Source organism: Ochlerotatus camptorhynchus, unplaced genomic scaffold (assembly GCF_037179485.1).
Source record: "Ochlerotatus camptorhynchus isolate MF236.1 unplaced genomic scaffold, CSIRO-AGI_Acam_v1.1 ptg000070l, whole genome shotgun sequence".
Taxonomy (NCBI): domain Eukaryota; kingdom Metazoa; phylum Arthropoda; class Insecta; order Diptera; family Culicidae; genus Ochlerotatus; species Ochlerotatus camptorhynchus.
Genome location: NW_027040560.1, coordinates 3,761,568 through 3,777,030, shown reverse-complemented (window position 1 = coordinate 3,777,030; position 15,463 = coordinate 3,761,568). Strand labels below are relative to the sequence as shown.

The 15,463-nt window shown below is 39.5% G+C and overlaps 1 protein-coding gene across 1 annotated transcript in view; it reads right to left on the bottom strand.

Moving 5' to 3' along the window:
- Nucleotides 1–3,062, bottom strand: part of Sol1 — a 156,793-nt gene extending 153,731 nt beyond the window's left edge. Inside the window, exon 1 of the mRNA XM_065217209.1 lies at nucleotides 3,017–3,062. The gene's annotated coding sequence lies outside the window, so the exon portion shown is untranslated. The remainder of the gene's footprint in view (nucleotides 1–3,016) is intronic.
- Between the last annotated feature and the right edge of the window lie 12,401 nt (nucleotides 3,063–15,463).

The window sequence follows — 15,463 nt, the reverse complement described above, 5'->3', positions numbered from 1 at the left end:
TCCGTGTGGGGTTGGGAGACAGCAATCTCTGTGAATGTGGACAAGGTTACCAGGACGCTGATCACATCCTTTGGTCTTGTGTGGAGTATCGTGGAGTCAGATCACATTTTTATGATTCCCTTCGGGCTCGAGGTAGACAACCTAATGTTCCAGTTCGAGATATTTTGGCTAGACGCGATCTGGAGTTTATGAAACTCATATATGTTTACTTTAAGGATATTAACCTTAGATTGTAAGTTTGATTAACCTTGTGTTTAGTTTGTATTTTGTACGTGTGGTTTTTTTTTCAATGTTTGTTTTCAAGATGAATAGAAATAATTTCATGCTTTAGGATTAATTAAATAGTTATATCGTAAACCACATTTAAAACCTCCTTCTTTCCTTTTCCCATCCAAAAAATTGTAAATCTCCACTAACCTCGAGACGACCGCGAGTACTCGGTCCAGTTCCTTTAACTTTAAATATAAGACAGTAACAATGTATAACGCAAAGGATAACTCGGCTCTGTAAAGTTTATTCGATTGAGCCTGTACAAATAAAGTAATTACAAAAAAAAAAAAAAAACCGAAGAACATTTCTTCTGAAGCAACCAAGTTGATAAACATATTATTGTTTACTATATTTGAGCAAAACAGTAACAAAAAACAATACGATTTTTTTCAAAAATGTGTGATGTCGCTTCACTATAACAACCATAAAAAATATGTAGTCAAAGAACTGCACAAATTATTCAATTTAAGATACTCTTAACATGTAAAAATAATAAAAAAAAAAGGAAATAAAAAATAACAACTTTAATTTTTGAGGTTTTGGCCAGCCAGGAACCACTGTGCAGCGTTGCGACGCCGTAGGAAATCCCGCTACAGCAGTGAGTACTTTTATTTTTCGTAAACCCTCGCTTACACGCCACGCTATATCTGTATAAACCCACACCCATACGCCACATAAAAGGGCAATAAAATGTTTTGGAAATTCATTGGTGTAACTAATGGGGGATGGGGGGAGGCTATAGCCCCCACTTAGGATTAATTAAGCCCCCTCTAGAATTTTAACTACACTTATTTTCGTTACACATCAAAATTGATCACTAATTTCCTAATTGAGAAGGCCGAAAAATAAATTTAGCTCCCCCTAGGAATCTTGCTTGGTTACGCCAATGTAGAAAATCCGAAGTGATTTGAGATTTGGGCGTAGTTGCTATTGTAAACAAAGACGTCAATTGCCGATTTCACTTGAATTAAAGCTGAATCTCATGAACAAACTATGCCAAATGATAGAGGAACCCTTCCTCTACCTCATAGCGTTATTAGTTTTCGTTTGAGCTTTAAGACACGAGAAATCAGTGATTGACGTGTTTGTTTACAAATGCAATTACGCCCAAATCTCAAATCACTGCGGAAATGTTAATATTCCTGTGTTTTCATACTTTGTATCGCGTCGCTTGATCACCCGGTAGTAAGCCGACTCTGAGACCCAGTTCGAGGAGTCTCTAGCTACTGCAGAATTTTCGGGTTGTCAGCTAGTTACAAGGATTTAAAAATATATTTTCCAACCTGGAAGTGTACATTGAATACCAATATCCATTTATTAAAGGTGATGCATATATGCTGGATCTGCAATAGAGTTTTCATCTTCTAGCTCCCGAACTAAAGCTGTCTGCAATTACCGCAAACGAGAAATTGTAGATGGGTTTCTTCCATAATATTACTGTTGGGGTTAGATTGAATACACACACAGATGGCTCATACAAACTGGAACTAGTCGACGATTCCAAAACATATTTTAAAGCGCAGTACCTTGTAACACCCACATCTTTGAAGGTGGGCGCTTCCTGGTTTCACTCCATTCAGTAAAAATAAAAATTAATCATTTTGAATGAAACAATGGTACAGGTGGTACCTTACAAAAGAATACCATATCGACATACAATGGAATACCATATCGACACATCGACATGGTTGAATTACTTTGAAAATTAATTATTATTTATTTTTTCAGAAGTCTGGTCTGGTGCAAAATGCGCAATATATCGCGTTTTAAATAAATCACTCGAAAATATTAGGACTGTGATAAATATGACGCTCCATGTATCATTTTGAATAGAAACTTACACAACTTTTTCGAACTGTGTTTGTTATAGGGTTGATTTCCTTAATTTCGGCTTCTATGGAACCCACGCATAAATCCTGAAACAGTGCATTTTTAATCAATATTTCATAAGTAGCTACCATGCGTCTCCTTCAATGAAGATGAACCTTCTCCGATTTCGAGAGGCCAATATCACTGCTCCAATACAATGTAAATGACTAGCTCAGCTACTAGCTACGTGACTCACACGCTATCATGCAGCAAAACTGAGACCAACCATAATCTGATAACAGCGTTCCATTTTCCATCGCATATTCATCCACTACAAAGAGATGCCCTGGAATGCACTTTCAACTCTTTGGCTCTGCAGAGCAATGACAGTAGCAAGTCCTATTCAATTAGCAGTAATTTCCAACGAAACAAAGCCCCAGTTTTCACCGCAAGCCACCCAGTCAAACGTCCTATCAGACAAACTTCGACCGACCACAGCTCCCTCCGACTGTTGTTCTAATTCTTCCCATACGTGTGCAATGAAACCGCCGACCGGTCAGCGATACAATCTCCAGAATCAGTCTCCCGGCACAGTGACGACTGTGTTTATAATCCGGAACACATTGCCCGGCACTTTCGGGAACTGCACACAGTACATTGCAAACCAATATATTCGTACATTCTGTCGACACCGCCGCCGCCATCGTCATCTTTGCGACTGTTGTTCATATCCAGCGTGAATGTTGCAAAAATGTAAATCACAGCAACTGAAGTAAAATTCAAAGCATTTTCCACCCGCGGCTGTAAAGCGTCTCCAAGCAACAGCAGCAGCAGCAGCAACGTCAACCTAGCGAGACATTCCGTCTCCGATCGGTTTCTTCCATGATGGTTCCGGCGACGATTAGTATCCTTTTGTTTGAACTTCACTCTCACTTACGAAACGAACGCGGCGCGCCAAAAACTTTCACCGACATAGAAGAGATGATAGTAGATAGCAGAGCAAGGCTCGTCCTCCGAAAGCAGCAACCGTTCAGACCGAACGTCGAGTGTGGACTGAAATCCGCCGTCAGTGCGATGTGGCGCAAAGGATATTCGAAACTGACAGCCAGCAGGATGCTGTGACTGTGGCGGCGGATGTTGATTCTCATTTTTCTCGCTCTTCAGTCAGCTGAGCGACGATGGGGATGGCTCGTTCCTTGACTTGTGAAGGCTCCCGGTGTGACGAGACGGGGATGTGGCGGTGGGAGGAATTGAATTCCAACGTTTGTATACGATGGGAGGAAAGTGTTCCCTTTAGCTGAATTGCACAGTCTTCGGATGCCGGGCTTTTGTCCTTTATGTGTTCTTCCAGTTGTTCCGACACATTGCTCAGTTTGTATCAAATCTGAAATGTGAGCATTGAGACGTTCAAGGGAGGTTGCTTCTTTTGTTGGTGGCAGTTTTGTTCTTCTCGACACTTCTAGTCAAGTTCTAGACGTTTAGCACCAATTTGAACTGATGGTCTAGTTGTGTTTCCTTTTGATCAAAAGTCATATCAATATTTTCCGCAGTGTCATAAACTTTGTTTTACTTTGACCACACGGCCAATGAGGAGAACAACCCAAATTTGAGTTTAGTTTACTCATAAATCACAAAAAGTGCAGGAACTCAGCGATGAGTAAATTTGCTTCATGCTTTTCCCTGTTTTATTTTCCAGGAAAAAAAATCCCGAATATGTTAAAGAAAGGATTGAATTCACTCAGTCTATTAAAGGGTGTCCCACGTCAAATTGCATCACGGAAAAAAACGATGTAGAAAATTACCTAGTTGATCGATCCTTTTCAAACTTTAAGCGTTTGGCATATTTATTTCATTCAACTTCAATACCATAACCGTACGCTCACACCTTACGCTTGACTCCACTCATTAGGTTCTGTACAACATCTGGCTGCAGTTTCTTCTGTACGAAAATCCACTTTTTCTTCATGTCTTCCTCAGATTTGACCTCCTTGGGATGATTCCGTAGTACCTGCTTCATAATAGCCCAGTATTTTTCGATGGGCCTTAGTTCCGGTGCGTTGGGGGGTTTATGTCCTGGGGTACGAAAGTGACCCCGTTGGCTTCGCACCAATCCAGGACAACATTTGAATAGTGGCACGAAGCTAGATCCGGCCAGAAGATCGGAGGGCCCTCGTGTTGCTTCAACAGAGGAAGCAAACGCTTCTGTAGACACTTCTTGAGGTAGATCTCCCCGTTTGCAGTCCCGGTAGTCACGAATGGCGCACTCCGTTTGTTACATGAGCAGATCGCCTGCCAAATCATGTATTTCTTGGCAAACTTTCAAAGTTTCCCAACAAACAATTGAGAGCTCTTATAAAACACCTGAGTTGATCAAACGTTGAATAATGATGCAATAGCTTCCAGAGTTGAACAAGAATGTAGTTGTATTGCCTTTTTGGTTAGAAGCTTCAAAAGCTGCTTGGAGCACTCTTAAATAATTGTTTACGTTCGGTTTAACTATATGCTTTATAAGACCTACGATAACTTTTATAGCACCTTTGTTAAACTGATTGACAAGAGCTATATAGAACGTGGAATAAACGCATCAAAACAAACCATTGGGAGCTCTTATACAACACCTGAGTTGATCAAACGTTGAATAATAGCTTCCAGAGTTGTACATGAATGTAGTTGTATTGCCATTTGGTTAAAAGCTTCAAAAACTGCTTGGAGCACTCTTAAATGATTGTTTACGTTCGACCAACCACAATTTTGTTGCTAAAAATAGCACAAGTGATAGGCATGTTTATATAACCATAAGGCAATGATTATTTGACTGCAAGAGAAGTCACTCAAGATGAGCTTGATATACTTCTCTCATATGATCAAAATATGTATTCAAGAATAGAGCAGATGGAAACAGAAGCGGCTGGCAATCCGGGATCATGAGTTCGAATCTTGCTTCGAGAAACCCTTGGTGTGGAGTAGGTGTTATTAATAAATGCAAACATTAATTTAAGACATATATCATATAATCAACGATAACATTTCTAGATAAATTCTCTCAATTAATTATTAGAGATTAATTGAAAGAATATCAATCAAAGATTAAACAGATACTTGTTACTACTTCCTCCATGATCACAGAATGTGAATTATGGCATAATTACATATTTTTTCAATGTGCACAAATAAATTAAATTAATAAAAACTGTACAAGCAATTATTTTGGCGTACCACGACAATTGTTAAACTAATTTTAATCTGTGAATATTGTGAGTACTTACACAACGGTTATTAAGGAGTCATTAAAAAGTGCTAAAGGGTGATACGGTCAAAATTTGGTCAATATCAACTTGACGTATTTCTTTCAATTTTGCATTTAAAAAACCTGAACACCCCTCATTTTGAAGGTGTGTGTGTGTAGAATGTTGCTCCTATTTTGATTTTGGAATTCACTCTTCAGTTGTCAAAATGCCGTCCAAGCAAGAAGAGCAGCGTATCAAAATTTTGTTGGCGCATCGCGAAAATCCGAGCTACTCGCACGCAAAGTTGGCAAAATCGCTAAAAGTTGCCAAATCAACCGTTATAAATGTAATTAAAGTGTTTGGGGAACGTTTGTCGACAGCCAGGAAGTCTGGATCGGGGGGAAATCGAAAACCGGAAGCCGCTGAGACGACAAAGAGAGTTGCCGGTAGTTTCAAGCGAAACCCTAACCTCTCTCTCCGAGATGCCGCAAATAAGCTGGGTGTATCGTCTACAACCGTGCATCGAGCCAAAAAACGAGCCGGACTATCGACTTACAAGAAGGTAGTGACTCCAAATCGCGATGATAAACAAAATACGACGGCCAAAGCGCGATCCCGGAGGCTGTACACGACGATGCTGACGAAGTTTGACTGCGTGGTAATGGACGACGAAACCTACGTCAAAGCCGACTACAAGCAGCTTCCGGGACAGGAGTTTTATAGGGCAAAAGGAAGGGGAAAGGTAGCAGATGTTTTCAAGCACATGAAACTGTCAAAGTTCGCAAAAAAATATCTGGTTTGGCAAGCCATCTGTACCTGTGGCTTGAAAAGCAGCATTTTCATAGCTTCCGGGACTGTCAACCAAGAAATTTACGTGAAAGAGTGTTTGAATAAACGTCTGCTGCCTTTCCTGAAGAAACACGGTTGTTCCGTACTGTTTTGGTCGGATTTGGCATCTTGCCATTACGGTAAAAAGGCCATGGAGTGGTACGCCGCCAACAACGTGCAAGTGGTTCCCAAGGACAAGAACCCTCCCAACACGCCAGAGCTCCGCCCAATTGAGAAATACTGGGCTATTGTCAAGCGGAACCTAAAGAAGACCAAAAAACTGCTAAGGGCGAGCAGCAGTTCAAGGCAAACTGGCTTTCTGCGGCGAAGAAGGTGGACAAGGTGGCTGTACAAAATCTGATGGCAGGGGTCAAGCGTAAGGCCCGGCAATTCGGATTTGGAAAAGCGGAAGCCTAACTGAATATTTTTCCTGAATTTTATACTAATTGAACTTGAAAAAGAAATTTAATTTGATTTTTTAAATAAACGATTTCACCGATTTACACGCGTTTTCCCTTGACCAAATTTTGACCGTATCACCCTTTATAAACGCTTTTCACCGCTTGCTGTATAGTGATTATTTAGGAGTCATAAAAGAGTGTAACAAACGCCTCTCAGGTTCAATCTCTAAAACATTTCGAAGCAGCTGTTAGGAGGTGTCTACAAACGTTGTATTAGAGCTTTCACCAAAACAATAAAGCTTGAGTTTAAATATGTATCTATAAACGAGTCATAAAAGAGTGCAACAAACGCCTCTCAGGTTTACTCTCTACTAAATTTCAAAGCAGCTGTCAAGAAGTGTCTACAAATGTTGTATACGAGCTTTCATCAAAATAATAAAGCTTGAGTTTAAATATGTATCTATAAACGTTGTATAAAAGTTGCTTCTACTCCTATACCGCGTATACATATAATGCTGTAGTTGAACAGGTTCTCCAAACCAGTGTAAACAAGAGTTTTACAGAAGTTGTAATAAACAAATTGTACAGTTATTATTCAGCATGCAGTTGAATAAAATCACAATGGAAGCGTTTCTTCAACAAGAAATTGATTTTGGATAAACGTTTTACTGAATACGTTAGACAACACCTTTGTGTTGCAGTTGTATAGATTCTCCAAACCAGTGTAAACAAGGGTTTTATAAAAGTTGTAGTGAACACATTGTGCAATTATTATTCAACATGCAGCTGAACAAAATCAAAACGAAAGCGTTTCTTCAACTGGAAATTGTTACTTGGGTTCTGCTTCCTTACTTCCTCCAGAACATCCAACTTAGGCTGGGCAGTTAAGAACAGTAGCCCCGGAAGCTGCCGGAAGTCCGCCTTGACGTAATCTCATCATCCATGATGAGGCGATGAGGTTTCGTCATCTGGGTTGTACAGTTTCCGGGCCCGTGACTTTCCCACCGTATTTTGTCGTTTTTCACGATTTGGAGCATTCTGCACTTTGTACGTATGCAGTCCCTCACGGTCCTTTGCTCTCTGAACGAAAGACTTGGACAGATTCAACTTTTTGGCCACATCCCTGACCGAAGCATTGGGATTCCGCTTGAACGCTTTCACGACGCTAAGTCCATAGCGGCCCAGGTGTAGAATGTGTTGTTCGTCTCCATCTGTTTTATTAACAGCGCTGACGATATCGAGTGATTGGCAGCGATCTTGTGAACTTGATCACGCCTCATGACGATCCTGTACTTGGTCTTAGCACGGCCGTGGGAATACAAAGAGAAAGTCGATGAAGATAATCTGTTAGCTTGATTTGTTCTTCGCCTGACCGGTTTTCACTTCGATTTCGTCCGGTTGATCGTTGATGGGTTTGAAGTCCGGACGAGGATCGCAATCACCGGAAACATTGGTAGTGGTTACTTCAACGTCCTCCTCCTCTTCGGCTTCGAAAATGCTCTGGCTGAACATTCCGCGGGGGTAATGGTTGGTAGCGTTGCCGTCGGAGCTGGAATTGGGTGTTAATCGGTTGTTGCCCCACCGGAACTTCACTGAATATAACGAAACAATCTTAAAATATCTCAATTTCTTAGAAGTTCTCAGGAATTTATTGAAAATATCGGTGCTTGCTAAAAGTTATCTTCAGTGTTCACTCGGCTGTTGACAAAAGCAGGCTACTCTCGATGTGTGCCACGCGAGCGTCTGTTTTCTCGGCAGCATCAACCATTGTGTGGTCCTCCTCATTGTTCTTCATCAGCAGTTCTTTCGGTCGATGCGTCGTCGACTTTGGAAGGCAACCGTGTGAGTGCTGACCACGTTTTGCGTCAATTGCTGCAATGGAAGCGTTCTGACCCCGTTGGCGTAACTGTCATACAATGAAACCACTGGAAGCGGCTCCAGTTCTGACGGAAGAGGCTTTTTGGATAGCGGAAGATAAAGTGTTTATTAGACTGATGCAAAATTTGACTTTTTCGCTCCACAGTGCTTAAATGGTTTCAAATCGGGTCCTGATTAGCCTCCCAAAGTTACAACTCATTTGGTTAGAAACAGACTTCGCACAAGCCATTTGAAGTATACATGTAAATTACTATGGGAAATCTCAACTTTTTGTTCATTGCCTTCGAGTCTTTTTCCATATTGAGCTGCGAAACAGTTCGATAGCCATTCTTATAGAAAATTTTCTCAGCTACAACTTTGCTGAAAATTGTTTCTATGTAAAACGAGACAGGAAAAAGTTATTAATTATTTAAGAGATTGGTAAACTTATGACATGATCAAGCAGCTGCTCTGTAGGCAACACTGTATTTTGCAGTTTGACATAGTAGCCATGATTTTTGTGTCCTATTCAACGCCCCAGAAACACCAATGTTGCCTGCTGAGCAGTTGATTGAGCATGATCATAAGACATCAGCGCATTGAACCATTGATAACTTTCGATCCTTGCATTTAATCAAAAATTTGGTCTTCAGCAAAGTTGTAGCTGGAAAAATTTCCTATAAGTACAGTTGAAAGCTTTTGAAGCAGACCGATTATAAGATAGATATGAACAAAAATCTTGGTTTTACCATAGTAATTCCCATACAAACATCAAATGGTTTGTGCCACCTCAGTTTCTCTATAAAAAGGGATCAAATTTTGAGAGGTTAGTCAGGATCCGATTTGGAATCGTTTAAGTATTGTGGAGCGAAAATTTCAAATTTTGCATCACACTAGTGTTTATTGTGTTGTACCTTTTGACTATTGTTTTAAGATGGATTGTATAGTGACCAAGAATTCTCGGCTTTTTAAGGTTAATTCGATTGAGCCTTATCAAATAAATTAATAAACAACAAAAGTTTTCTTTTTTTTAATTAATGGAACTTCGTTGATCTCCTCTAATCAACAGAGCCCAGTTTTCGAAATTTTGAAATACTCTCACATTTTCCGGATGTTCATATCATTTTTAATGCGTTCCAGAAATTTTCTCTGGGCAAACCGAAGTTTCCGGAAATTCCCGGAAATTTTCGTGAAACTTCTTTAAGGTTTCTGCAATTTCCTTGAAATTTGTTTAATTCTATGATCTGTCTTGATGTTCTCCGAGCTTCCCTAAAGCTCTCAATTCTAATGCAGATCTCGGTTCTGCTTTAAAATAAATGGAATTCTCGTGAACACCTTTAAACTTCCCTAGAATTCTCTGGATTTCTGTGAAGTTCCTGAAATATTTCTGAACTTTTCATAAATATTCTGAAGGTCTCTGTACTGAATCTCTCGGAACATTTTAAGGGTTCTCTATTTTATTTCAGCACTTCATGGAATTATCCTGAATTTGTTTAAACTCACGCTTATAAATTTTTAAACCAATCCAATAGTCTCGGCAAAAATTTCCAGGACTTCCCCAAAGATCTCTAGATCTAGCTTTTCTGAAATAAATAAATAGAACTTCTTAAAAGTTTCCACAATTTTGCTAATACGAAACTTCAAGACATTAAAAATGTTGTGATCTTAGACTTACTGAAATGAAGTAAAGCTGTTTCTTTAAAACTGATTGTCATGTCTTTAAAACGTTTGCGTTTATTATTGTTGTTGTTTTACAAAAAACAATCATATTTTACACACATTTCATAAATAACTTTCTTATTTAAAACCTAAAAATTATCAGTCAGTTATGGAAAAACCTGGAAAACTCAGGGAACTTTATTTAGCAAAATTAGTGGACACCCTTTAGATAGAGAAAGACGATTAAAATCAAGGGTTAAATCACTCAGCACAGTGTGCTAAAGGAGGAGATTCGGCACAGCTTGGGCACATCCTTCGGCACAATCTCGTAGACATTGGATTGTACATTAAATAAAATGGGAGCACTGCTGGACAGTTGTTCACAACATTAAGTGCTGTTTGACTGTGTATTTCTGATACATACTCTAATTGAATATACTAGAGGAACTAAGACCAGCAATTTGCTTCTCGGTTCACTTTCAAATTCGAAATGTTGGCTTCCGAGGGCTGTCGATCGCTATCGATGCCGGTCACAAGTCTTTCAGCTACTACGAAAATGGAGTGTACTACGAACTGGAATACAAGCACAATTTGGATGGATTGGATCATGCAGTGGTGGCGGTTGGATACGGAAAACTCAAAGGAGAAGATTACTGGCTAATCAAGAACTCCTGGTCCAACTAATAGGGCAACGATGGATATGCTTCGATGGCGGTGAAGGCCTCACCACCGATGCGACGTATGTAAACTTGAATCGATATTTCGGTTTCAATTAGAATTAAGTAAAAGAGTAGTTTCATTTTCGGATATGTGTCATCTTATACGAGATAAAATAAATGACTTTCGATTTTTGTAACAAAAATAAAAGTTAATTAGGTTTAATGGAAGCAATTGGTCGTCTACCAAACCAAACTCATTTGAACAATACCGAACTAATTTTCACGGCACAATCACACGGAATGTTTATTGTTCAACTCAACCTAATTAATTTTAAACCTAATTAATTTTAAAACCAGATTTCACTTGTTGAGGTACTACGATCTAATTCTCCCGGAACTCCAACCCGATGGTGAAACCGAACATCTTAGCTTGGAATCCTTCTTCTTGGCATAAACCATTCCGACATCAAAAACCTCCGAGAGCTTCTTGCTCGGAATCCTTCAGCAGTTCCTCTTCCAGATTGAGCGGAAATGTGTAGTGCTTCTGAACCGTTTCCGTCGGATTAACCAGCAACGTTCGGACGACATTGGAGTAGTCGGACTTGTAACGCGCACCCATAGCACAGATAATCAATCCAAAGTGCAGATAGTTCTTGTCGCTGAATGCACTGAATTTCAAGCTGTAATTGCCACCCGACTGGATAATCGCCGACGGAATACCCTCCTCACCGTTCTTCTCGATCTGATTCAGGAAATCGACCTTCTTCTTGCTGGTTAGGAAAAAGATTGACTTTTCGCACAGCACCGTAATCGTATCGGTCAGCTCGTATCCCAGCAGCCAGGTCTTTAGCGAGGTTTATTTGCTGTAGATGGTTTCCTCGTCTACGCCGACTGCCGTCAGAATGAAATCCACAGCGAATCATCATGGGAAAACTCTGGTTCCTTCCAGATGGCGTAGAGGCGTTTTATTCGACGGTAGAAGGAATCTTTATCGAGCACGGTATTTGACATTCGGGCTGTTGCGATTGCAAACCTAAACTTTCAAGCTGTCAGAAATACCGGGTTGCCAAATATACCATACTATTCGTATTTAAGAAAAAATCGCCGCTTGCTCTATGCCCGGCACTGTCTGCACAATCCTCGGCACAATCGGAACACCAGCCAGCGTTGCCAGATTGTTTTCTAGCTTACCGGTATCAAATGTTTAAAAAATCGGTAATTATCGGTATTTATTATTATAATTAATTTTATATTGTTGCCTTTTTGAAGGCGAAAATTCAAACTCAGAACAAAAAATGTGCTTTCCACAATGGGTAGGTCACTCCGCACACCAATTTTGGGTAATCTTTTTTGTCAGTGTGCCGCAAGTATGCTGATTGTGCCGGTCATAGAGCAAGCTGCGATGGTTTGTAAAATACCCATCCCGGCAACCCGGTATTTCTGACACCTTGAATGTTTTGGTTTGAAATCGCAAGGATAAATCAGATTGAGGATGACGCGGGAAGTAGCTTGTGTGCGAAATTTCGATGTTTTGTGATCCATAGGGTAATAAAAGTCCTGTGTTTAAGTGTTTTAGAATGCCCTCAAAGGCAGACCAGAAACCTAGCCTTTCGGCCGGAAAGAGTTGGAACCAGTGGGGAGTATTGTTGGATACGGACTATAAAGGGGAATAGACTTCTTTATTTTGTGTTCTGTGAGTTGCAGCATTATTTGAATTAAGTCTAATTAACTGCCTCTTCCTCTTGAGTCCACTCTAGAACCTACATTTTGTATTTAGATCTATAAGTGAACTGCTGGTCTGAGTTTCTCTCGAGGTTTCTCTGGTATATTCAATTAGAAGATGTTCCTGAACATATAGTCAAACAACACGTAATGTTCTGAACAACTTCAATGACAGTTGTCCAGCAGTGCTCCCATTTTATTTACAACAATCTAATGCCTACGAGATTGTGCCGAAGGTATGCTGAAAATGTGCCGATGTATGTGCCCAAGCTGTGTAGAATATAATTCCGGCACAATGTGCTGAGTGACTTACCCCTTGGCTTTCCAGGTAATTTCGAAGAAATTTCCGGGGAATATTTGAATTAGTCTCCTAATGATACCGATAAAAAAAACTTCCTTAGAAAGAGTGAAAGAGATCTTGTGGATGAAGTTTGCAGGACATTCTAAGAAATGTCGGAAAACATCAGATGGGGATCTTCTAAAACAAATATTGAGAAACTTCTGGCAAAAACTTTAGGAACTTTCTAAAAAAAATGGATGACACACCCAGAGAAAGCCAGAATAGGTTTAGAAATCCGAAACAAATTACATGTTAAATCAGAAGAAGCTTCGAAAAACCTTCCAATACAAGTCGGAAAACCCTACGGAGAACACTTCCAGACGACGAAAAAAACTTCTGGGAGAACTTGATAGATACATCCGGTAAACCTTTTATTGAACTTCCTGAAGACGCTGGGAGAAACTTCCAAAGGTAGATTGGAAGAAACTTTTGGAAAAGTTTGAAGCCAGAGGGCTTACGGAACAGTCACACGAGTACTTCAAGGAGAAGTTGGGGAAAGAAATCTGGAAGAAATAAATTTCTGGTTGGTACAACATTCCCTGAAGTTCCATACATGTTCAAATGATCCAGCAATATACCTGTTATTCATAAACATCCCTGAAACCCCCACAATGTCTCTGAAGTTTTCAGAACATTCCTGAAATGCACTCCGGAATATCCTTCAATTCCTCTGAACTCCTTGAAAGTTCTTCCAATTTTCCTGAAGTTAATGGGGATGTTTTGAAGTTTACTAAGTTTTCACGAACTTCTCGAAACTTTGCTAAAATTTTCGTAAATTCTTTGAGCTTCTCCGAACTCCTTTAAAAGTATCATAAATTTTCTTGAATTGATGTATCCTGATGTTCTCAGAGCTTCCCTAATTAAATGTCCATGAAGATATTTGGACTTCTGAAGTTTCTAAAATATGTCAGATGTTTCCTTAAGTTTACTGAACTTACCTGAAATTCCCGGGTTCTCGAATTTTAATAGCAGTTAATGAAACTGTCTTTAATTTATCGAAACTGTAAGGGTAGATCTTTAAACTTACCCAAAAGTCCGAACTATTCTTAAGTTGCATAACTTCTGAAAAGTTCCTACAGTTTTCCTGAAGCTAATGGAACTGCAATAAAAGTCTTGAAGCATTCCTGCACTTCCAAGGCAGTTGAAAAAAAAATTACAAGGGAAGACGGAACAACTTTTCGAGCAAAGCCAGTAGAAAATTTCAAGGGATGTCTATATAACTTTCCGAAAGGAATCGAAAAATAACTTACAGGGTAGGGTGGACGAAAATTCCTAGGGAAGTTGGAAGAAAGTTCAAAGGGAAGATTAAAGACATTCCAGGAAGTTGAAAAAATTAACATTTTGAGGTACCTATTTGTTCACTGAATAAAAGTATTCCCCGATTTCCAGGAATTACTGGGATGAGCCATCAGCTGTTTTTCGACTGCTTGGCTCCTTGGTAGCCAAAAACGGCGAGAAAATGGAAGCATTAGTCGAAAGAGTATCAAGTATATAAATTTTTTTAAAGAACAAACTTTTTTAGAGCTGGCTCAAAAATTTGAATGTTCTAAAAGAAAATAGTGAGAGACTATAGTTTCCTCGGACAGTTCAGCGCAGGCAGTCATAATTTTGATTATTTAAAAAAATCGGTTTTAAAACTCAAAAATCGGTATTCTGAGAAACCTTATCTGTATATCGGTATCAAGTTTGAAAATCGGTATACCTGGCAACGCTGCACCAGCGGTACACTTGCGGCACACTGAGAATTTTTTTTGTCCCAAGATTGGTGTGCGGAGTGACCTACCCCTTGATTAAACATCAAAAAACTCTATACAAGGTCGTCAACTTAGAATTGTTCAAAAATTAGAACAAAATCAAAGACAACATATCAAGAAGATTGGCAACTCTTTCATTTTCTCGTATGAGGCAGGTACAATTGCATCGTCTGCCGTTCAAAGTGAAATGCTTCGAACTAATTTGATAGCAAAGATTACATCATTAGAAGACAGGTTTGTGTATTTGCTCATTTTTTCTATGCGTTGCTTCCACCTTCGCTCAAGTGCAGCGCTACTGTATCTGTCGCTTGGATTCTGGCAAAGCTGCCAGTGTTATTGATATGATGTCTTCGACAAAATGTAGGCCTATCCTACTTAATGCAAGAAGAATGATCAATCTTTAAATAAATTCACGTTAAAAAAAGTTTAAAATAGTGACTGATTACAAGAAAAAGTGACTTTAGTGACTTGCTTGAAAAAAGTGACTCGCTACCAACCCTGCAATTGGACAGTTTACGTTTCCATCTGTTTACAACTCTTCTGGTCAGACTTTACACTATGATTTTTAATGAATCTTTCTAACGGAAATGTGTTATCAAATCAAGCTGTGATTTGATGTGACCTCATTAGACAAGTTTGCAAACATCTGAAAATTAAAATTCCTAGAGAAATGTTCACCAGCTACAGCTGTTTCTTTATCAAAAAGAGAAACATTGTCATGTTCTCAACTTCTACGCCTTCGCTGTCATCCGGCAAAATTAAATATCTTGTAAACCGGCTTCCATTTTATGGGTTGCGCTGCAACCCCTTCGTGTATCGAATGTATAATTAATGTTTCAACTCAAAATGTAATGGAGAGTTTACCGACGTGCCCAGACGAGAACGAAAAATGGTGTAGTATATTTTATTGCGTTTGCTCGCTGCTTTGCCTCGCACG